The following is a 23,438-nucleotide window of genomic DNA, read 5'->3' on the forward strand; positions in this document are numbered from 1 at the left end:
TCGTGACAATATTGACCTCTGGACTGAGAATGTAGGATTCTTAGAAAGTTTAAGGGTACTTTTCAAGAGGCAGGTGATTTCCTGCTAATAAAGGTAGAGGGACATTATTTTTTTTTAAGATTTTATTTATTTATTTGACACAGAGAGAGAGAGAGAGAACAAGCAGGGGAATGGCAGGCAGAGGCAGAGGGAGAAGCAGGCTCCCCACCAAGCAGGGGGAGCCGGACGTGGGACTCGATCCCAGGACCCCGGGATCATGACCTGAGCCGAAGGCAGTTGCTTAACCAACTGAGCCACTCAGAGGCCCTAGAAGGACATTATTAATGGTAAAAAATAAGAAATGTTTTGGTGAGAATGTGGAGAGAAAGGAACCCTTGTACTCTGTTGGTAAGGATGTGAATTGGAGCAGCCACTGTGGAAAACAGTATGGAGGGTCCTCAAAAAATTAAAAATAGAGTTACCATATGATCCAGTAATTCTACTACTGGGTATTTATCCAGATAAAACAAAAACACTAATTCAAAAAGATCTATGCTCCCCTGTGTTTATTGCAGCATTATTTACAATAGCTGAATATAGAAGCTCCCCCTGTGTTGGAGATATATATACATACATGTGAATATTACATACATATATATATGAATGCTCTTCAGACATAAAAAAGAACGAGATCCTGCCATGTACAACATGGATGGACCTCGAGGGATAATGCTAACTGAAATGTCTGACAGAGAAAGACAAATACCATATAATTTCACTCATATGTGGAATTTAAGGAACAAATGAAAAAAAAGGAGACAAAAAAGACTCTTTTAAAATTTTATTTGTTTGTTTATTTATTTATTAATTTATTTCAGTAATCTCTACACCCAATGTGGGGCTTCAACTCATGACCATGAGCTCAAGAGTCCCATGTTCTTCCGACTGAGCCAGCCAGGCACCCCAGAAAAAGACTCTTAGATACAGAGAACGAGTTGGTGGTTGCTAGAGAGGAGGTGGGAGGGTGGGAAAAAAAAAAAAAAAAAGAAACCTGACTGTATTTGTACTCTCTCTCTCATCTGTCATACCTTATAGAGGCCACCCCTGGGTCTGTCCCCAGAGCAGGATGCAGAACTTGGAGAGAAGGCATTTCAGGTAGCTGTTTCTGCTGGGCTGCCTGCCATATCGTCTGTTGTCTCCCAGAACTTCTCCAGCTCCACTTACAGCCTGGCTCCTGGGCCTTGTGATCGGAACAGTGTCAGGGCAGGGAGCAAAGAACAGCTCCAGAAGAAAAAAATCAGCCCCAGAAGCTGTCACTAGGTCTCCAACCGATGGAATCATTTTCAAGGTAATGAAATTGCAGTTAATGCAACTTGCTGGCTAGTTCCCCTCCAACTGGGACTTCGTTTTTCTGTGGCTTCTTGTCGCTTTCCTGGCAGGAAAGTCCACTTCTCTATAATCAGATTGCAGAGGTCACAGGGGCTCTTCTGAAACAGGAAGCAAGTTCTTTTCAGCATTCATTCTATTTGTTGCCCATTTTAGCAGATTAAGCACTTAGGGTTGGGATTTTAAAAATATTTATTCTTCGGGCCAAAGGAGTATCTTAATAAAGCTAAGTTCTTTGTATACATCCTCTTCAAACCCTGACTAATTAATTCCTAAAGAAGCAGCACGTGGCTCTTGATTATTGGCAGCCCCTCTTTGTGCATGAGATTAGCAGGGAGAGAGCCGCCACCAGCACAGGCGCCCCAAGCGGCCACCTTGGACTGAGCCGGGCCACAGATGTGTTTTGTTGGGGGCATTTCACACACAAATCCAGATTCCTTACTCTTTTGGAACAAATGGGCAGTGTGGCAACGGTGGGCTTGGATTCTCAGGGCAGCTGCTACCTTCTGAGGGTCACGGTGCACGTCCTGTTCTGCCCAAGTCGCTAGCGCTCCTGTTGTCCCATCTGGGCCCACCGCACCCATTCGTATGCCCCGCTTGGCTCCGATTTGAATTAGCTCCCCCTTTCGACCGAAGCTTCTCTTACACGCCCAGCGGACAGCAAGATCCTGGAAGACAAGAGGCGCATCCATTTCATTTCCCACCCGGTGCTGGCATTGAGCCTGGATTCCCAATAAATGCTGACTGAAAGAATAAGAATAAAGAAGTGGGTGCGTGCCCAGTGTGTGCCCGGCGCGGTGCTGGGCACCAAAGAGCCGCCACGTAGTAGTAAGACACAGAGTGAGAGAGAGAGAGAGAGAGATTACAGAGGGCGCGCGTGTGCGTGTGCGCGCGCGCCTTGCCTTTTTTGAGCCAACAGGAATAAACAATCAGAAGGACGACTTTGCCTGCACCTGCCGAAAGCCCCAGCGGGGCTGCAGACTGGCCACTCTCGGGAAACGGCCCCTTTCAGGCACAAGCCCAGTCTCCTGTCCGTGGCATTTCCAGTCCTATATAATAACCAAAACTTGGAATTTGACTTGGTTTACATTTTCTTCCATCTTCCTGGCTGCCGGAGAAGGGGGGTGGGGTGGCTTTTTCTCCCTCCCCACTCACTCTTCCCCCCAGCAGGCTGCCGAGGTCCCTGGACACAGGGAGAAAGGGCAAAATCCAAGGTGGTGCCCTCATCTGCAAACATCGGGGTCCTCTGGACGGCAGGTTCCTAAAGGTGACTCTTGTGCTCACTTGTGTTACTCAAAGATCCCCCAAACTGGGGGCTTCCCTGTAGTTCCCGGGACTCTGTCACAGTGTAGGCCTGGAGTCTGGTTCACCTCCCACTTCCTCGCAGCCCCCTACCACCCCGGCCACATTGGGTAGGATTTCAGATGTTGCCACGTGGTTGCTCTGGAGACTTTCCTTGGTCCAGAAGAAACGCTGACGCTCCATTTGCTGGGCCCAGGCCACCTCTGCTCTCTCAGACAGGTGTGAGTCCGGCCCCAGGCCACAGAGGCTCCCCACTGTCGAGAGTGCACCTCAAGCTCTCAAGCAGCCACTGAAGCCCAGTCTCTCTGAGCTCCACGGGAAGGAGGTGACACCCCCATATGATCTCATCTTCCCCCTCTCTAGGCTTAGAGAACAGCTTTCTCCCAAGAAACCTTCCAGGGGAATTCCAAAGTTCTTGAAACCTGAATTCTGCATTTGAAGATCTCTTAAACCCACTTTAGGATATCTCTTTAACAAAAATTGTGGAAAACAAAGCAGAAAGAGCCCCATTTAGCATTCTGTTCTAGTAAATAATAGGTGCCCTTCGAGAGATACAGAGAAACACTCCTATGGGAGTTTAAAGGAGTAGACAATTTCTTCCATATAAGGAAAGAACCAAGGAAGACTGCCTGGAGGAGATGGCCTTTGAGGATGGCCTTGGATGTGTGGAGGTCGGGAATGAAGGTATCTTAGGCAAAGAAAGCAGCACAGAGAAGACACAGGGGCAGGGATTGTGCCATATCAATGGTGTCTTCGGGACATTTCCATACTGAGTGACTTCAGAAAAGGGGGCTACGTGTGGAAGGGGTTCCTATGAATACTCTAGAACAGTGGTTCTCGGAGTATGGCCCCTAGAATGCAGAATCTACATTACCTGGGGACTCGTTAGAAATGCCAATTCTCAGACCCTCTGAATCAGAAAAGAATCTCCAGAGGTGGGTTAGCATTCTTTGATTTAACAAGCCCTCTGGGGGGATTCTCATCCACAGGGAAGTTTGAGAACCTCTGCGATGGAATATTTCTGGAAGGATGCACAAAGAACTGATAAAAGATGTTCCTTCTAGGGAAAATAATGGGGTGCTGGAGCCAAAGGTGGGGGAAGGGGAGATTTTTATAATTGTGTACCATGTGCATATATCACCAATTCAAAAAAACAATCACATAATAGGTGTCATCCTTTTACTTCCCCTCATCTGCTTCCCTTCTACTGGGCCCTGCTCCGGCGTCCCTCTCCGCAAACTGCCTCTCTCCGCTGGGCAACCTGGCCTTCTTTTCTCCTCTCCTGGTCTCTTGCCTGGTCTTTATCACTGCACCTGCTAAGCCTCTGAAGGAGAGTTGAAGGGGAAAGTAGAGGAGCTGAGCTCAGCTAACCACCCACCGTGTTCATGTCCTGGGTCGGGAGGTCCAGGCCAGTTCCCAGTGGAGAGGACAGGAGAAGTGGGCCATGTACCGTCTCCCGCAGGGCTGACGCAGGGAGCGCGGCCATGGTTTACCACAAGGGCAAAGCACACCATAGCTGTTCTCATGGTTAAAGGATACATTTAACCACAGGGAGAGTCCACTGCTCGTCTTTAGAATGGCTGTAAGGGAAAGCAATAGACACAAGCTGTGGCAAAGCTGTGCAGCCATCAGAACCCCCATGCACTGCGGGAATGTAAAGTGGTGTCTCCACTGTGGACCTCGGTCTGGCGGCTCCTCAAAAGGTTAAACATGGGCTTACCATCTGACCCAGCACTTCCACTCCGAGGTTCATCCCCGAGAGCACTGAAGACATATGTTCACACGAACACCTGTGCATGAATGTTCATAGCAGCATTATTCATAAGAGCCCAAACATGGAAACAACCCAAATGTCCACCGGCTGATCGGTGGATGACAAAATGCAGTCTGTCCACACGATAGAATATTTTTCAGCCATAAAAAGGAATGAAGTACTGATGCACGCTACAACATGGATGAGCCCTGGGAATATTTGAAGCAAAAGAAGATAGTCACAAAAGACCACATATTGTAGGACCCCACTTACATGCAATGTCCAGAATAGGCCTATCTATAGAGGCAGAAAGATTTGTGCTTGCCAGGGGCTGGGTGGGTGGAAATGGGGAGCGATTGCTAGCAGGTATGGGGTTTCTTGCAGGGATGATGAAAATATTCTGGAATTAGATAGTGGTGATACACTAAAAACCCCTGAATTGTACACTTCATTTTTTTAAAAAAGATTTTATTTATTTATTTAAGACAGAGAGAGAGAAAGAGAGAGAGACAGAGACAGAGACAGAGAGAGAGTATGAGTGGAGAGAGGGGCAGAGGGAGACAGAGAAGCAGACTCCCCACTGAGCAGAGAGCCCGAGGCAGGACTCCATCCCAGGACCCTGAGGTCATGACCTGAGCTGAAGGCAGATGCTTAGCCGAATGAGCCACCCAGGCGCCCCATGAATTGTACACTTTAAAGTGGTAATTTCATGTTATAAGAATTATATTGCAATAAAAAATTATTTTAAAAAAGAACCGATTTACTTCTCCATCCACACTCCTGTAGGATCATAATAATGTAACTGGTTGCCCATCAAATGAAAAACACTGATGTGAACAGACCTTCCTGGCAGGGGTGGTACAATAGCTGAGCTTTTAAAATTCACATGCTGTGTGATCTACAAGGACCTCATGAAAGTGTGTTTGTTTCTATCTCTTTACCTCCAGCCACTTGCCATATTTTGATAATGTTCTAAATTACAGGACCCAGAACTGGTCTTTAATTACAGAGTGCTTTAATAGGGCTTGCTGGCAAATACCATAGAATTAAAGGAGCCACTAATGAAATACAGCATCGTTTTATCTGTTCTCTGGTGGCAGCTTTTAAAATGCAATTAGTACCATGCAAGATATTTATTTAGGATTTTATCTCATGTATCATTCCATCTCCAAATGAGTGTTGTACTTCTAGCTGCTTTTTACTCCTTTATATGAGTATTTTCTCATTTTCAATCCATTCTTTTCTTCCCTCTTAGACTCCAGGGAGCCAGAACATCAGCAGCATGCAGGGGGGCTGATTAAAGGAAGCAAATATCTTAAAGATGTTCACCCGTCCCACTCCCTGCTCCTCCCCAGCGTGGAGGAAAGGAGGAATGGACACAAGCAGTCAAGCTAAATCCTTGCTGGGTACCCAACCATTCCCTACAGGAAAGCTGCACAGCCTCTGGGGAAGGCAGGACACATCCCCCCGCCACCGTCCCAGCTCAGGGCACATGTCCTGTACTGACCACACCCTACTCTCAGAGGGGGCCAGGCACTCCAGTTTCACCTCCAATGCCCACTCAAGTGTCACATCCTCTGCGAAGCCCTCTCGACCCAACTTCCCACACCAAAAGAGACTCTGTTCCTTTTGGGATCCCTTTGCGCATATTCAGCAATCCTCGTGTTGGTCCGCTGCTTGGCCATCAGCAGCGTGCGCCTGTCCTCCCCTCTGTGCTGAGCCCTCTGGGGCAGAGGGACGACATCATCTTCGTATGCCCCAGCACCACACGCAGCGTGCTGCACCCAGGAAACGCTCAACAACTATTTGCTAATAACATCATTTCCAGTCTTCCCTAGCCATCAGGGAATCAGTGTCTCTTAAACCTGTGGTCCTCCCGAAGACACTGTGGATTTCTCTGGCTTGTGGCTCGTGGCTAGCCCGCCTCAGAGCAAGCAGGGACTCGGATCAGTTTCACAAGGTGCTCAACGGTGAGGGCTGCGGGGGACAGGATGCAGAACAAGACAGCGTGGTCGTAGCAGAGTGAGGGGCTCTTCTGTGGACACCAATGGAGGACTGAGTTTTATATCAGCCGTGACTCGACAGAACAAATGAAACCACTCCTAGAAGTGGGAGCCCATGGGAAAATTAACAACTCAGGAAACAGCAGATGTTGGCAAGGACACGGAGAGAGGGGACTCCCCTTACACTGTTGGTGGGAATGGAAACTGGTGCAGCTACTCTGGAAAACAGTATGGAGCTTCCTCAAAAAGTTAAAAATAGGACTACCCTATGACCCAGCAATTGCACTACTAGCTATTTTTCCAAAGGATACAAACAGGGCGCCTGGGTGGCTCAGCTGGTTAAGCATCTGCCTTCAGCTCAGGTCATGATTCCTGGGATCGAGTCCCACCTAGGGCTCCCTGCTCAGACGGGAGCCTGCTTCTCCCTCTGCCCCTCCTCCCACTTGTTCTCTCAATCTCTCAAATAAAATAAAATAAAATCTTTAAAAAAAAAAAACACAAAAAAACCCCCAAAGGACACAACCACAGTGATTTGAAGGGGCACATGCACCCCAATGGGTTTATAGCAGCAATGTCCACAATAGCCAAACTATGGAACGAGCCCAGATATCCATCAACAGATGAGTGGATAAAGAAGATGTGGTGTGTACACACACACACACACACACACACAGGAATATTACTCAGCCATCAAAAAGAATGAAATATTGGGACGCCTGGGTGGCTCAGTCAGTTAAGCGTCTGCCTTCAGCTCAGGTCATGATCCCAGGGTCCTGGGATCGAGCCCCGCATCGGGCTCCCTGCTGTGCGGGGAGTCTGCTTCTCCCACTCCCTCTGCCCCTCCCTCCACTCATGCTCTCTCTCTTGCTCTCTCTCTCTCTCTCTCAAATGAATAAATAAAATCTTAAAGAAAAAGAATGAAATCTTGCCATTTGCAATGACATGGATGGAACTAGAGGGTATTATGCTAATCGAAATAAGTCAGTCAGAGAAAGATAAATACCACATGATTTCACTCATATGTGGAATTTAAGAAACAAAACAGATGAACATAGGGGAAGGGAAGGAAAAATAAAATAAGATGAAAATTGAGGGGGAGGCAAACCATAAGAGACGCTGAACTCTAGGAAACAAACTGAAGGTAGCTGGAGGGGAAGTGGGTGGGGGGTGGGGTAACTGGGTGATGGGCATTAAGGAAGGCACTTGATGGAATGAGCACTGGGTATTATATGCAATTGATGAATCACTAAATTCTACTCTGAAACTAATAGAAAAAAATACATATAATGGAAGCATACCATAAAAAAAAAGAAGTGGGTGCCCATGGGGCAGAAAATCTGAGAAACAAAACCTCTTCCCTGCTACCAATTTAGTAGAAATGGAGTGAAGGGTGGATCTTTTAGATAGTCATTGACTTGGGAATTTATGTGTCTGTGTGTTTGCGGGGATATCGGTGTGATTTCACATAGATCTCAAGAGGAAGGGAGCCCCCATCTGACATTTGGGGTTACGATGTTAAACAGTAAGCTCGGTATATTCACTTAGTAAATTGAAAAGCGCTGATGATGGTGATGAAGGAGATGATGAAGTGGTGGTGACAGAGCTGTGTCCGTCTCCCCCCCATTCAGGATTCTTGGTGCCGGATTGGCCCCTGCAGTCCTCTCCACGGAGGGATGCTCTAGGACAGGGCTCAGGAAAGCTCTGTCACTGGAAGGCTGCTGCTGAGGACATTGCTTGGCACTGTGTGTTGACAAGACAAGCCAGGATGAAGAAGTACATCCCCATAGGTGTAGAGGAGAATGGATCGACTCCAGGGCACAGACTTCTAATGGCGGTGCTTTCCAAGGACCCGGAGCACCCAGGATGGCTCTCTCCTTTCTCCCTTTCTGGGTGACCGCAGTGTAGGCTGGCCCTGCCCCTGAGCGGGCTCACCCGTGCCTTCCTTCTGCCTGGCACCCTTCCACCCTGCTGACAGCAGCAGGCTGAAGCTGTGGTCCCTGGGCGGCTGGGGCAGATGGGCCCCAGGCAGGGAGGAAGCAAGCAGCCTCCCTGCAGAGGCTCCGCTAGGGGGGCTGGCGCTGGGATATGGATCCAGGCTGCTTAGTCAGAAGCCACCGAGGTGTTAACTGCCTTAGGAAAGGGGAGCTGGGCCAGGAATTAAAATCCAGCTTCCTAGAGTGCTCTGCTTTGGAGGTGGGGGCTCAGGCCTCAGAAAATAGTACCGTATTACCTGCTGTTTCTCATCTGAACCTTCCTGGCGCTTTATATTCTTTGGGTGCTTCATGGGGACAAACAGCTTGGGTTCAAATCTCATTTCCTAGCTGATTGTATGGCCTGAGAGAAGTTACTAACCTCTCCGTGCCTCGGTTTCCTCATCTGTAAAGTGGCAATGAGGCCATTGTGCTCATGAGTTTATCCAGGTAAACACAGTCGGTCAACGGCTAGCACGGCTGTTGCTTCTCCCACTGAAGTCCGGTTTCTCCAGCAACCTGACACTCTCAGTGTTCAATCTTTTTTCCTCAACAACAGCCCTGTCATGGTGGGTAGCACCCCTATCCATCCAGCTGAGCAAGTCACAAACCGAGAGGTCACCCCTGACACCCCCATCCTCTCCCCCCAAACCATCACTAAGGCTTGTCAACCTTACTACCTTACTGACTTCTACCAAAGTTACCCAATTTCCTGAAAATCTCCCAGATCTCTTCTCTCCTCTATAACCTCTCACCAGGACTAGCACAGTAAGGCCCCTAACTGCAGCCACTTCAGCTCCCTACTAACCCGTTTCCACCCTGCTGCCAAAGACATGCTTTGAAATGCAGATCTGACTGGGTTACCCTCTCCCTGGGCTCTCCGTGCTGAAACCTCAAAATGACATTCCACTCTTCTTGGGGTTAAAACCAAAATCCTAACACCAGGCAGACTGCATATGTTAGAATGGTTTTGGCCACAAGGGTCAGAAAGCCCTATCAAAATTGGCTTGAAATACAAGGTGATTTATTAGCTCCTTCAGAGGTAACTGGGGTAGTTCAGGCTTCAGGCATTGCATGATCAGGGCTCTAGCACCATATTCTGCTATTCTCTCAGCTCTGCCTTCCTTCCTAGATGTCAGCTGCATCCACAGCCCAGCTTCCTTTCAAACGGCCTCAAGTGGGGCACTTCTAGAGAAAAACAAAACAAAACAAAACTATGCCCAGCCATGAGATAAAATTCATTCCCTTCAGCCTGAGCCAACTGAGACCATGTGCTCATTCCCAACCAAAAAATTCCTAGTGGTATGCCACGCATCGAGTCTTTCGGTTCTCTGTCCCTGGTGGGAAATGAGTCCTTTACTATAAACACACATTGAAACCATGCTAAAAGATACCATTGGTTTTATTTTAATAATGCTCAACTCTGAAAAATATGAGAACTAACCATCAACCTTAAAGCTGCCCATTGTCCTTGATGATGGATCTGGGACTAGAGGTACCCATGGGAATGACCTCATGATAATGGGCAGTAAGAGCAAGGTGCTGGAGGATGGATGAGGGAGGAAGGCAAGAGACAAGGGGCTTGCTGGCCTTGTCAGAGATGGACTTTGGATGGTGGAATGGAAAAGGTAAGAAAATGGTGCTGTAGCATCTTCTGTGCCCTGAGATTGCATTCTTAATCTTCTCCTTGTTCTCTTTCTGAAAATGGACTTTGCCACCAAAGGAACTGAAAGCAGGGACTCAACAACTATTTGTACACCCGTGTTCATAGTAGCATTAGTCATGATAGCCAAAAGATGGCAACAACCCAAATGTCCATTGATGGACGAATGGCTAAACAAAATGTGGTCTATACACAAAATGGAATATTATTCGTCCTTAAAAGGGAATGACATTCTGATGCACGTGTCTATGTGGATGAGCCTTAAAGATATTCTAAGTGAAATAAGCCAGACACAAAAGAACAAATACCGTATAATTCCAGTTATATAAGACTCCTAGAATAGCCGATTGGTACAGACAGAACGTAGAATAGTGGTTGACGGGGCCTGGGGGTGGGGGTACAGAATGGAGACTTACGTGTAGTTTCAGTATACGGGATGATAAAGAAGTTCCAAAGATGGATAGGGGGGAAATTTATACAACAATGTGAATGTACTTCATGCCACTGAATTGTACAGTTAAAAAATGGTTAAAATGGTAAGTTTTATGTTATATATATTTTACCACAATAAAAAAATAAGTACTCAGTTCATCTTCCAGGCATTGAGGGCACAACAGAGGGGTGACAGGAAATGCTCAAAGAATGATGGCAGATTGATTGATCTGTCTGGATAAAAGACATCTTTAGTGATATACTTTCATTTTGGCCCTGCTGGGGAAGAAAAATTTTTCTCTATCTTTCAAGGTTTTTTCTTTTTGGCTGGACTATGAATTAAATTGACATGAGAAAGATTAGCAGGAGAAAATCAAATTTAAATACATACTAAGGGGCTTCATAGGAATATGAGGCCTGCAAGCAGTCAGGCAATTGAGGCTTATACGGTACCTGGAGCTGAGGAGAAGTGGGTAAGGGTCTGGGATCACAAACGGAAGGAAGACAATTCACAGGAAGATGAAAGAGAGTAAATGTTCAGTAAATAAATGTTTGCTGCACCATCCAGAAACAGTGGGACACGGAGAGGAATTTTAACAAACAGACTTTGCTAAGTTCCTCCCCGTCTGCCACCCTTAGTTCATATTATGCTCTGGTTATCTAGGGTGATAACCTCCCTTCCTGGAGAAGGTCCTCCATCTAAATTGTTGTAGGCAGTGAGAGGAAGGTCGAAGGTTCTTCCTGAGCCTTCTGTTTCTTAAAAATAATCAGCCTACAATAATCCACGTGCCGAAGAGACACATTTTGGGGTGGCAAATTTTGTCCCCTACCGTCCCCTGACGACGCTAACTGTGACGATGAGGAGGAGGCTCGAGCCTGCCAGGGACAGAGCCATGAGGCAGCCGTGTGTGAGAGCCTGCCCCTCCCAGTCCTGCAACAAGTCCCCCCAGTCCCACAGGCGCTGTGTGAGGGGAGTGGTGCCTAATTCTATTCTCTGCAGGGTGGACCCACAGAGGGAGGGGAGGTGGAGAAGGGAATTTCCTTCTGTCAGGCAGGAAAATAGTGTGAGGAAACAGAGCTCTCCTGCTCTTTGAATGGAAAATGTCTCTTTCCGACCTCATTTTAGAGAGCTGCCCCTGCCCACCTCACATTGCCAGAGGGATGATGGGACAGCTGTCACCGGTTGGGTCTGACTCATTAGTTTATCATCTCTCCCCACCCCTCTCCCGAACCCCCTCCCTCCAAACCCACCCACCCTGAAAATGCCTCAGCACAGTGGACTATTTTAAGAACTGAATTCCCTGTCGGCATGGCAACTTCCTGGCTGTACCTCTTGTCATAGCTGCCTAGATGGAAGAGAAGCCACCTTTCACCAGGGCTCCAGCCAGCCTACAGCGGAGAGGCTTCGCGGATCAGACGTGGCCAGAGGGTGGACATCGGTGTAGGTCCCAGATCCTTCTTTGTGCATTTGCCTGTTTTACAGCCTGTTAGCAATGCAAAAGCCATTCTTAGCTGACCAGCCAGACAACAACAGGCACCCCGCCAGAACAGGCCCGAGGACCGTAGTTTACCCCCCCCCCCGCTGTAGGACAAGAAGAGCAGGTGCTCACACTTGCTGGGTTTCTCATTGTGGAAGTTTGAAAGATTTGGAAGGGTATGGGGGCGACATGAGTAAAAGATGGGAAGGGAGTTATGGAAGAAGGACAATGTGATTCATTCATTTTTAAAAATGTCCCCCAAATATCTACATTTTATTATACTTTAGAGGTTTATTTATAGTCTTCTTGTGCTTCGAAATGAAAGTCTTAAGACTATGCCATCTTTACCACATCCCAAATAAGGACTGAGGCTTATAATCTATCAGTTCCTTTTGTAGAAAATGGTGTTTATTTTTTAATCTCTCATCATTCTTCACAAAGACCAGATTTTCTTCAGATATGCTGAATTTTTTTTTCTTTTTTGCCTAAATTTTTTTAGAAAAAAAATTTATTTTGTTTTATTTTTTTAAAGATTTTATTTATTTGACAGAGAGAGACACAGCGAGAGAGGGAACACAGCAGGGGGAGTGGGAGAGGGAGAAGCAGGCTTCCCGCGGAGCAGGGAGCCCGATGCGGGGCTCGATCCCAGGACCCTGGGATCGTGACCTGAGTCGAAGGCAGACACTTAACGACTGAGCCACCCAGATGCCCCAGAAAAAAAAATTTTTTTAATTCACTTCAGGGGCACCTGGTTGGCTCAGCTGGTGGAGCACGCAGCTCTTGATCTCAGGGTCGTGAGTTCAAGCCCCACAGTGGACATAGAGATTACTTTTAAAAATTTTAATTTACTTTAAATTTTTAATTTACTTAGAAATTTTTGCTCATTATAAGACATTTTAAGCATACTCAGAAAGAATAATAAAATGAACTCCATGCTTCCATGTACCTGACATTACTGGTTTATTTTTAAAGGGTATTTCCATGTAAATTAAAGAAATGGTTTGTACTTTCTTAAAACATGGATTAAAAGGGGGAAAACCATTTGCAAATATAGTTGAATAGAATCCAGTTCTAGGCCCTGCCTGAAAGTGATTGGCGAGGGGAGGGGTAGGAGGAACATCTGTAGGAAAGAAAAGGGGATCACTCTTTGATGGTTACCATGGAAACCACTAGGTTAAGATGGTTGAGTTTGTTTATGGGGCAGTGAGGTTCCTGCTAATGGAGTCTGGGTCAGAGCTGTAGGAGAAATCCTTAGGCTGGTCCCTAAGGATATCTTGCTGCCTCTGAAACTCCCTTCCACCCCCGCAATACTGTTTTCCGTATCCTCACATTGAGGATACTTTCATTCTGAATTTCTAGGGTTTGGTTAAAACAGAGGCACTTTGGTGTTTCCTTCCTCGATTTTAGGGCTTGCTTTTTGTATTGAGGAAGCCAGAGTCAAAATGTTTGTTGCATACTCATTTTGAGGAGTTCTGAGATTTGATAGCAGACCACCGGAGTCCTGTTTACAGCAATAGCACGCCAGGGGGAGCGGGGGTACCTCCGTGGAAGAAAGTCCTGGAAGGACAGGTGGAGGTCTTAGGGTATTGACCCCCACACTACAGTGAGGGAAATATACTCCCTAAGAGCAGGGAATCCAGCCTAAGCCTTGATATTCAGAGGCTCTGGATTCTTTCCCCCTTCGGAAGGAACTTGACCCCAACGTAGAATATCCATCATTCGCCAATGTCCAGGGCTGCTTTAGACATCAGATTATTTGCTATGGGGCATACCAGTAGGAAGTGCAACTTTGGCATCGTGCTCCTTGGACTTGGGTCCAAGCCGCAGCACGTATTATTTCTACCGTGACAGACTCTCTCTGTCACCTACTAATGGGCTTGGTGGGGGAAACGAATACACAAGATAAACGGCAGGCACAGAGGCAGAAGCAGGCTGGAATTACTCATCCAGAGGTAAACACGAGCAGAGGGACAGACAGAAGGCCGCCGAAAACCGAGACAGATCCCCAAAGGGACGGGCCTCCAGCGCTGGGATCCCTAGACTCCATCGAGGTCTTACCCTAGTCGGGCCTCCTGCAGCTCCCGAGGGAAAAGGCTGCGCAGACGAGGCACGGCCAGCAGGGGGCGCGCGCGCCCGGGATCTCGGGAATCCGGGGCTGCGGGAGGGAAAGGGGCGGCGCGGTTGGGGGTGCGGGGTGGGGTGTGCAGGCAGGGCGGGCTCAATACCCGCTCTCCCCGCAGGGTGTTAGCTAGCAAACCGCAAGGACAGGTACCTCCTGGGCAGCTGCTTTACCTGTCCGTATCTCCCCACGAAATCAGAAGTTCCTTGAGGGTAGCGACTGTGTCTTCGTCCCTTACTTCCTCAACTGCACGCGTCCCTTGTCCCCATCCTAGGTTTGCTGAGCAGAGTCAAAGGATGCATCCTCACTCTGGAAGGCGGGAAGGGAGGACCAAGAGGAGGGATGGGAACGGCTGTGGCGGAGCTTTGAGGCAGCTGTTTTGGAAAGGAGTGAGAGATGTTAGATTGTCAGCAGGGTGGAGCCCAATCATTGGCTGGGGGTGGGGGGTGGGGTTTACCCTAGAAAACGTTGGGGGGTAGAGCCTATAGGACAATATACAATTTGGGGAAGAAATACGGCTGTAGTTCTCAAACTTCTTGATCTCTGGACTCCTTTATACTCATAAATATTATTGAAGACTTCAAAGAGCCTTTTATTTATGTGGGGTCAAATTTACCATATTAGAAATTAAAACTGAAAGTTTAAAAACACTTATTTACTTAAAATTACAATATTAAACCTACCACATTAACATAATTTAAAAAATAACTGTATTTTCCAAAACAAAACAAAAAAATGTTAGCGAGAAGTGTGGCACCATTTTACATTCCTGCAATTTTTAAAAAATGTTTAGCTTAATAAAAGACAGATGGAGTCTCATATCTGCTTTTGGACTCACTCTGTTGTGATATCAGACAGAGTTTTCCCAAAGCACATAGCTTCATATGGTCATGAGAAGATGAGAGGGGAAAAAGGCAAATAACATTTTATTATGAAAATAGTTTTAACCTTGTGGACCCCCTGCCCATTTTGATATTAAATAGAGTATTAACTGCATACAGTGTTATTTTTGGATAAGAATGGAAAGATTTTTTGTAAAACAAAGGTTGCCTTTGGTGAGGGCTAAGGGCTGGGGGCCAGGCTGCCTTGGAATTCACCCACTGGCAAAGATGCGGCCTCCATGGCCAGTGGTACCAGGAAGCAGGGCCTCAGCTGGTGTAGACACATGCCTGTTTATATGTCCACTCACATCCTATGGGTGTTAGAACTCTATTGCAGCTGACTTTTTGCCTGCTGTTCCGTGTTGAGCTGGCAGAAGGGTGGCCAGACTCCCTCTCTTGAGGCCAAAAGCATTTTGTGGCTTCTTATCAATTCAAAAAGATTTCAAAACAATGCCCCACTCACCTCACACCTGTTAGAATCGCTGTCATCACAAAGATAAGAGACACTGAATCACTATATTGTACACCTGAAACGAATATTACACTGAATGTTAACGGGAATTTAAGTAAAAACTTAAAGGAAAAGATAAGAGATAATAAGTGTTGGCAGAAGATATGAAGAAAAAGGACCACTTGTGCACTGTTGGTGGAATAGAAATTGGTGCAGCACTGTGGAAAACAGTATGGAGGGTCCTCAAAGAATCAGAAGTAGAACCACCACATGATCCAGCAATCTCACCTCTGGATGTATATCCAAAGGAAATGAAAGCAGGACCTCAAAGAAATATATGCCTTCCCATGTTCTTTGCAGCATTATTCACAACAGCCAAGGTATGGAAACAACCTAAGTATTGAGCAACAGATAAACGGATATATATATATATATACACACACACAATGGAATATTACTCAGTTACAAGAAAGAAGGAAATAAGACAAATACTGTATGCTATCACTTATATATGTGAGGTCTAAAAAAGCCAAATGCATAGAAACAGAGTAGAATGGTGGTAACCAGGAGCTGGGGGGTAGGGGAAATGGGGAGATGTTGGTCAAAGGGAACAAACTTTCAGCCATAAGATGAATAAGTTCTGGGGATCTAATGTACAATAGAGTGATTATAGTTAATAATACTGTATTGTATACTTGAAAGTTGCTAAGAGAGTAGATCTTAAATGTTCTTGCCACAAAAAAAAAAAAAAAAATATATATATATATATATATATATATATAAATATATATATATAATTATGAGACGTAATGGAGGTATTAGCTAATGCCATGGTGGTAGCATTATATACATCAGTGTATCAAATCAACACATTGCACACCTTAATGTTATATGTCAGTTATATCCCAGTAAAGCTGGGGGAAAAAAATTACACAATGGCCCCAGCCTCTCCATGGCCCCAGGCCTGCTCTAGGGGTCTGTGCAGAATGCCCCAGTTTGAATGAAGAGGCAATGTGGGGAGATTTGCAGAGTCAAGTTAGAGATGAGGAAAGTTTCTTTCCAGTTAATTCCCTCCAAGGACACCTACTGTGAATGATTATCCTAATCATCTGTGGAATAGCATAAGAATACTGATTCCTGGTCTCACTGCAGATCAACCAGGGATAGAGGCTAGATTTTAAAGCTTCAGGCCCATTCTCAACCCTCCTCTAGCCCTGTCTACCAACTCTAAAGACCCTCCGTTCTTTGGCACCTTGCAATCATTTGGGGCACTTAAATAAAAGATTTTGAATTCCCCAGGCCTAATCCCTAGAAAGCCTGGTACCCAAGCTTTGGTAGATCTGGGATGGGCACCAGAGCACCTTGGGCACCAGCAGCCCAGGTCATTCTGATGTAAATGACCCAGGGCCACCCTTTGCCTCCAGGTTGTCGAAGTCCTGTGTGTTAGTCTGTGTGTCACTGAGAGATTTTAGGGCCCCACTCAGATCACCCTCAGCCTTACTTCCTTCTCCTTTGAACAATCACACCCTTTCCTGGGGCTCTAAATTTGAACTCCAGGGTTGACAAATCTCATTTGCTGCAGGTGACCATCTTCCTCCCCAGTCCCAGAACTACACCCTCCCCGGAGATCCCCATCTTCTCAAACTCCGTCCGGGCTCGGGCCCAAGCACTGTCTACACTATGTAACCCCCGCCCGCACACCTACCTCCACACTTCTAATCTAGGCGTGGGGCAATGTGTTTGCAGATGGACACACATCCATCTTTCAGAAGAGCTCAGCTAAAAGTGCAGCAGGCAAAAACAAAAATAAAACCCAAAACACCACTCAGCTTTCTTCACACCAGGAGCCCAGCTTCTGCTTCTCCTCCCCCGCCCCACCCCACACCGCCCCGCACCCTTGCTATAGAGGATACTTTAGTCCCATCATCACAGAAGAAGCTGCTCCTCCCCCTCCCCAGGCCCTGCGTTTGAAGGGCTTCCTGTCAGCTGGCTCACTTCCTAGCAGGACTCCGGGACCCTGGCTCCCTAGGGATAGTCCATGGGTCCCTGGAATCTGCTCAGCAGCCAGCTGACCTCATCCTCTGCTTTGCCTCTGGATTCACATTTACTTTGCGTGGCTCACGTTTATGAATATTAACTCATTTCATGAATTGCGTAAAGCATCGAGTTGTGATGAGTGGATTTCTTTCTCAGTTGTGTCTAAACACGCACAAACAGTCATGGAACTGGTTTTGTGGTGTCCTTAGAAATCCCTGCCCAGCATCATTCATTTTCTGCTGTCGTCTGAGTGCTATGGGAACCATCCACGAAATCTGGAGCTCTTCACTGTCAGCTTCAAAGACTTGGATTCTGGGAGAGACGTGGTGAAAATGATGAATGCACACAAAGCATGGCTATCTCCCAATTTGGGACACCCTGGCTGCTCCTGGGCTGGTCACAGCCGAATTTCTGGGGGTGGGCCTATGCTTCCCCAGGGATTGTAACTGGCAGCCAGACTGAGGAGCACCACCCTACTCTTGGAAACATCTTCCCTTCTGCACTAAGGGGTTTGTCACCAGCTAGACCCCAAGACCTGACCTTTACTGCTCACCTGCTTGTATCCACTGACCTTTGTCCCACATTTTTCCTTAAGCTCTTCTTTCCAACTTTATCTCTTCACTCAGGCAAAAGACCCAAGGGGCCTAGGATCCCACGATGGAAGCCATGGAAACAAAAACTACCCCTCAAGCACTAACAACTGCCCAGACAGAGAATCCCAGCCGGCCCATACCACCCAGTTTGAACTTAACTCCCCACTCACACCTGTGCAGATGGACCTTGGAGGGACCCATAGAATGACTGACAGTTACCTTAACCTCATTATAATACTAAAATCTTCACCCAAGGAGGAGAGCAAGCCTCCTTTACATAACCCACAGTACAGGTATCAGCCTTAAGGCCTCTCCTTATGGCACATGGCACCACCTCATACCCACCTCTAGGGATGATGATAAGGCTCCCCTTTCTAAATGTTCATCCTAACCTTAAATAAAAGGGACCCGTTCATTCTTGCTTGGGGAGTCATGGCTCTGGAAGTTATTCCCTGTGAGCTCCTTATTTGCTGTAAATCAAGTCTCCTTTGTGCAACAACTCACCTGGTATAATATCTGTCTGTGACTCACCAAGGAGTGAACTCACGTTAGTTCAGTTACAGGGTGACTTGGTTTGCAAGTCATCCAAAAGAAGTTGGTTTCATCCAAGGGGGAAAAAAAAATTATCAGAATGAAGTCCTTGAGGGAGTTCAGGACATACCATCCCAAATAGGCTGCTTTGGTATATTGATTCTTTTGAGCTGAAGGCACTTGAAAAAACAGCAGATGCAGGGAGAGGCTCTCTCGGAACTGCCCTCCTCTGCCTAAAGACAGAGCCTGCAAAAGGAACTCGATTGTCCTAAATCCCCAACCTGGGAGTTTCATCCACCGGGGAAGACTGACTCCTATCCCAGGAGAGGAGACTTCGAGTCCACACCACCCCCAGACAAACGTTGTCACACCCTCATACCTCCTGTCTGTTCTTCTGAAGGCCCATTCATCTTTCCCCAAAGCATTTATTCTCCCCTAAGCGACCTGCATCTCCCTCTCCTTCTCTATTCAGATGGTATATAAGCTCTCAAGTCTCATCTCTTTTTCAGGTGTTCGCTTTTTTTCCCTCTGTGATGCCCTTGTCCACGTAATATTAAAAATTAATACATGTGTATATCTTTTCTCCTGTTCATTGTCTGCTGTCAATTTATGTCATAGACCCAGCTATCGAATCTAGGAGGGTGGAGGGACAGTCTTTCCTCTCCTACATCCTCATTCATTCTTTCTTTCTTTCATCAGATATATATTGAGCACCTACCTTGCCAAGTTGTACGCTAAGTGTTAGAGATACTAGGTTGAAAATGAAATAAAGATCAGGCCTTAGGAGGTATTGTGGAGGGACCAGACATTAAACCTGCCCTGGCAAGGAGAGCTCAGCTTGTTCCCCGGGTTCCTGGCCCATCCTGGTGGACTGAGGAAAGGAGGGCTCTGTGAGTGACAAAGGGTATTTTTGGGAAAAAGTATTCATCCATGGCAATTTCTCAGCGCCTCTGGGAAGGGCAATTGCAGGGACAACACAGGTTCTGTGTCCCATGGGTGCCAACATTTTTAAAGCACAGGTTCTTAATTTCTTCATATTATGCTTTATATGCTCTGTGGGACGCACTGCTATTACAGATCTTCCTCGACTTAAGATGGGATGAAGTCCCGATAAACCCATCATAAGTTGAAAATATCATAAGTCAAAAATGCATGTAATACACCTAGCCTATCTAACTTCACAGCTTAGCCTAGCCTGCCTTAAATGTGCTCAGAACACTTACATGAGCCTACGGTTGGGCAAAATCATCTAACAGAAAGCTAACTTTATAATAAACTGTTGGATATCTCATGCAATGTATTGAACACTGTCCTGACAGTGAGAAACTGCATGGTTGGATGGGTGCTGAGTAAGTGTAAGGGCCGTAAGTTTAAGTGTAAGTGTATGGGCCGTTGACCCTCTCGCTGACCCGGAGCTGCGGCGGAGAGTTGTGCCGAATATCACCAGCCTGGGAAAAGATCCAAATTCAAGATTCCAAGTATGCTTTCAACTGAATCTCTATCACTTTTGCACCATTGTAAAATCAAAAGTTCCTAAGTCGAACCATCCTAAGGAGGGGGCCATCTGTACTCCCATCTTACAGACAAGGAAACTGAAACGCAGAGAGAGGAATTCACTTGTCTACACACCTCAGGTCTGTCGGATTTAGAGCCCTTCTTGTAAGAGCTAATCTTTTTTTTTTAAGATTTTATTTATTTGAGAGAGAGTGAGCAGACAGAAAGAGTGCACGAGTGGGGCGGGTGGGAGGAGCAGACTCCCGCTGAGCAGGGAGCCCTACACGGGTCTCTGGGGACTCGATCCCAGGACTCTGGGATCAGGACCTGAGCCAAAGGCAGAGTGTGCCACCCAGACGCCCCTGTAAGAGCTAATCTAGAGAGATGGGCTTCAGCGAAGGAGCCAGATTTCAGGTGCGACTAGCAGAGCTGCTAGCTGGGGCCTGTCTGTGTCGGCAGTGGTGGGAGGGGGCTTCGGAGCCGGGATGGGAGGTGGTGCTGGTGGCCTCAGCAGTCCTGGTGGGCAGCCAGCGGTCACCTCATGGCATAATGGTTGACACTTACTGGGCACTTATCATGGGCCAGACACCACCTAAGTAACTAGTAAGGATGAACTTAAATTTGATAGTTACAATTCCCATTTTTACAGATTAGGAAACTGAGGCCCAGAGAGGTAAGATAACTGTTTTCCTAGGTCACCTGTCTGATAAATATGGAGCCAGGATGCGAGGCCAGGCGTGTGGACTGCTGGGCTTGTGTGCTTCAGAACTGTGCTCTTCTGGGGGGTATACGGGACGTAATATCCTGAGGTGTGCTTCGTCTATGGGTCCTGCACCCCAGGAAGGGAGAGGGCAAGCGTGACAGATTGCAAACGTGGCTACAGGACTCTGTGGCACCTTCCTTCACTCTGTGGACCTGCTTGGGGAAGAAGCCGGGGCAGGCGAGCTTGCCGGATGAGACATGCCGGGCCCAGTGACCCTTCGCTCCAGCGGAGCCTGCTCACCACCAGGTGTGAGTGAGGCCGTCCTGAGCTATCCAGTGACCTGCCAGCTCACCACAGACACATAAGTGAGCCCAGCAGAGCCTGTCTAGAAAGCACCCCCCTGATCCACAGAGCCATGAGTAAATAAATACATGTTTCTTGTTCGAAGCCACCGGGTGGCTTGTTATGTAGCAGTAAATACAGCAAGAAATACCTCGAGGAGAAGGAAGATACGAGGTTAGAGGAATTCCCACCAGGCAGGATGGATACGTAGAAATCCTTCAGGCAGGGGAAAGAGATGCAGAGGAAAATGACAGGGGAGAACCGGCCTGGGACCCTCAGGACCCAGCGCCCTCTCCTCTTCTGGCTTCCACCAGGTGAAGGAATGGCAGTACTTTTCTGGAAAGAAATCACAGACGGTCAGTGAGGAAGCTGAAAGCAGGAGTACTCGGCCGCCTTTGGGAAGGCAGTCCTGGAGCAGTGAGAGGTGGCTGCCTCTTTGCAGATGCTGTGTTGCGTGTGGGCAGAGGGAGGACCTGAGAGAGCCCCCTCCACTCTCCCTGGGGTCCTGTGCTCCCTCTGGGGTAGCAGGGATCCAGACAGTAAGCTCTCCGAGCCTAAACTCAAGCAGCCGCGCGAGAGCGAGGAGCGGACAGAGGGGAGAAATGTTGAGGATGTACCAGGGACAGGAAAAGCTGGAGCCAACTGATCTGGAGGGACTGGCCACTGGGAGAGCGTTGGCCTAAAATAATACACCTGTTCAGAGTACAAACGGATGCCGGGCAACAAACAATACCGAGGGGAAGAGTAAATGATACTTATTAAATGTCCTCACCATCTAAAATGTACATATTATGGTACAATCATGTCTTTTTGGTGCTGACGTTGGTAATTTTTTGACACAGCCTGCCATCTGCCCTTGTTTGGAAGGGTCACCCCTCCTTGAGGAGCTTGAATTTTAAAGATTTTTATTTTTTATTTTATTTTGACAGAGAGAGACCCAGCGAGAGAGAGAGCACAAGCAGGGGGAGTGGGAGAGGGAGAAGCAGGCTTCCCGCGGAGCATGGAGCCCGATGCGGGGCTCGATCCCAGGACCCCGGGACCATGACCTGAGCCGAAGGCAGACGCTTAACGACTGAGCCACCCAGGCGCCCCGAGGAGCTTGAATTTTAAAAAGAATCAAAGCCTGCAGGTAAAACGGAGATGCTGTACTGGTAGAATTTCAGGCAGTCATCGAAAGTGCAACAAGGGTTTTTCTTTTATGTAGGCCCCTTCCCTGGGCTCTTGGCCTCAGTGCCAGCCACGGAACCCCAAAAAGGGGACCTCGGCGTCGGACGCTTTCGACTCGCTTCCTCCAAAGTTGCCCCGGTGTCTCTCAGACTCGGGGGAGCGGCTCTGTCCCCGGGACGGCCGAGCCCGCGCGCCGCCGCCAGAGGGCGCTGCGCAGTGGCCGGGCGCGTCGCGGCCGCCGGGCGTCGGGCCTGGCGTGGGCATTTTTGTGTGGTTTAAATACCAGCGTTTACTGCTCAGTCTTTCCCCAAACATGTGTCTAATTTGCCCGGTATCTCTTCTACGTGAAAAACTTGAGAAGGAAAAAAAATTCATACTTAACTTGAGTTCCAGGGTCGGCGAAGGGGTTTGACACCAAATGCAGTTTTGTTCCAGAAAGCTCGGAGCCTGGGGCCCGAGCAGCCAGCAAGGGCTCCCCAGACGCTGCCCCTGGGTGAGGACGGAGGCACTCAGAAACGAGCACACCGAACCCAGCCCCTGGAAATGCTCTTGCTAACCAGCCACAAGGCCGCAGGCTGGCCTCTCCAGGGGAGGACGGGTTTCGGGCCGGGCTCTGGAGCTGGTGTCCGCGGCCGGGCGGAGGGGCCACGCCGCACCCCGAGCTCCCGCGGGGCCCGGGGCGGTGTGCGGCGCTTGGGGGAGCGGGGCGCGCGGCCGGGGCTGCGAGGTTCTGCGGGGGGGCGGGGGGGCAGCAGTGCGGGCGCAGGGCGAAGTCGGGGAGGCAGAGGGCAGGAGCTCCGGGACGAGAGCAGAGGGGGAGTCCTGTCTGCTGGGGGTGGCGGGGCCGGTTCCTCGGGCCCGGGTGGAAGCTGACAAGCCTGACCGCCACAAATAGAAGGCATGGGCGAAAAGACCCAAAGAGCTTTCTGACTGCTGGGAGGTCTCAGGCAGTTAAAGCTCCTAATCCCTGGGGCGGGAGCTGGGGTGAGGTTGGGGGTGGGGGGAGTGTCTTGATTGGCGGCTAGGTTCTGTTTTTGAGACCTGGAAAAAAAAAAAAAAAAAAAAAAACCTGTCCCCTGGGGAGATTTCTCAGTCACTTTTCTCCTGCAGGAAGCTGCTTCTTGTTGAAGCCTCCTGGGATTGGCAGAGTTAAA

General features: G+C 48.0%; 2 long non-coding RNA genes across 2 annotated transcripts in view; one reads left to right on the forward strand and one right to left on the reverse strand.

Annotated features, from left to right (window-relative positions):
• Positions 1 to 994: 994 nt before the first annotated feature.
• Positions 995 to 23,220, reverse strand: LOC144379222 (uncharacterized). The gene is made up of 7 exons (XR_013441766.1): positions 21,269 to 23,220; positions 15,430 to 15,810; positions 14,259 to 14,459; positions 14,025 to 14,121; positions 11,819 to 11,972; positions 4,046 to 4,247; positions 995 to 2,033 (listed from the first exon to the last, which is right to left on the reverse strand). It is a non-coding gene; the product is annotated as an uncharacterized LOC144379222 (long non-coding RNA).
• The window catches only part of LOC144379223 (uncharacterized), a 66,914-nt gene continuing 65,545 nt past the window's right edge, over positions 22,070 to 23,438 (forward strand). Inside the window, exon 1 of the long non-coding RNA XR_013441767.1 lies at positions 22,070 to 22,246. This is a non-coding gene — a long non-coding RNA (uncharacterized LOC144379223). The remainder of the gene's footprint in view (positions 22,247 to 23,438) is intronic.

The sequence above is a fragment of the Halichoerus grypus genome, chromosome 10 (genome assembly GCF_964656455.1).
Source record: "Halichoerus grypus chromosome 10, mHalGry1.hap1.1, whole genome shotgun sequence".
NCBI lineage: Eukaryota > Metazoa > Chordata > Mammalia > Carnivora > Phocidae > Halichoerus > Halichoerus grypus.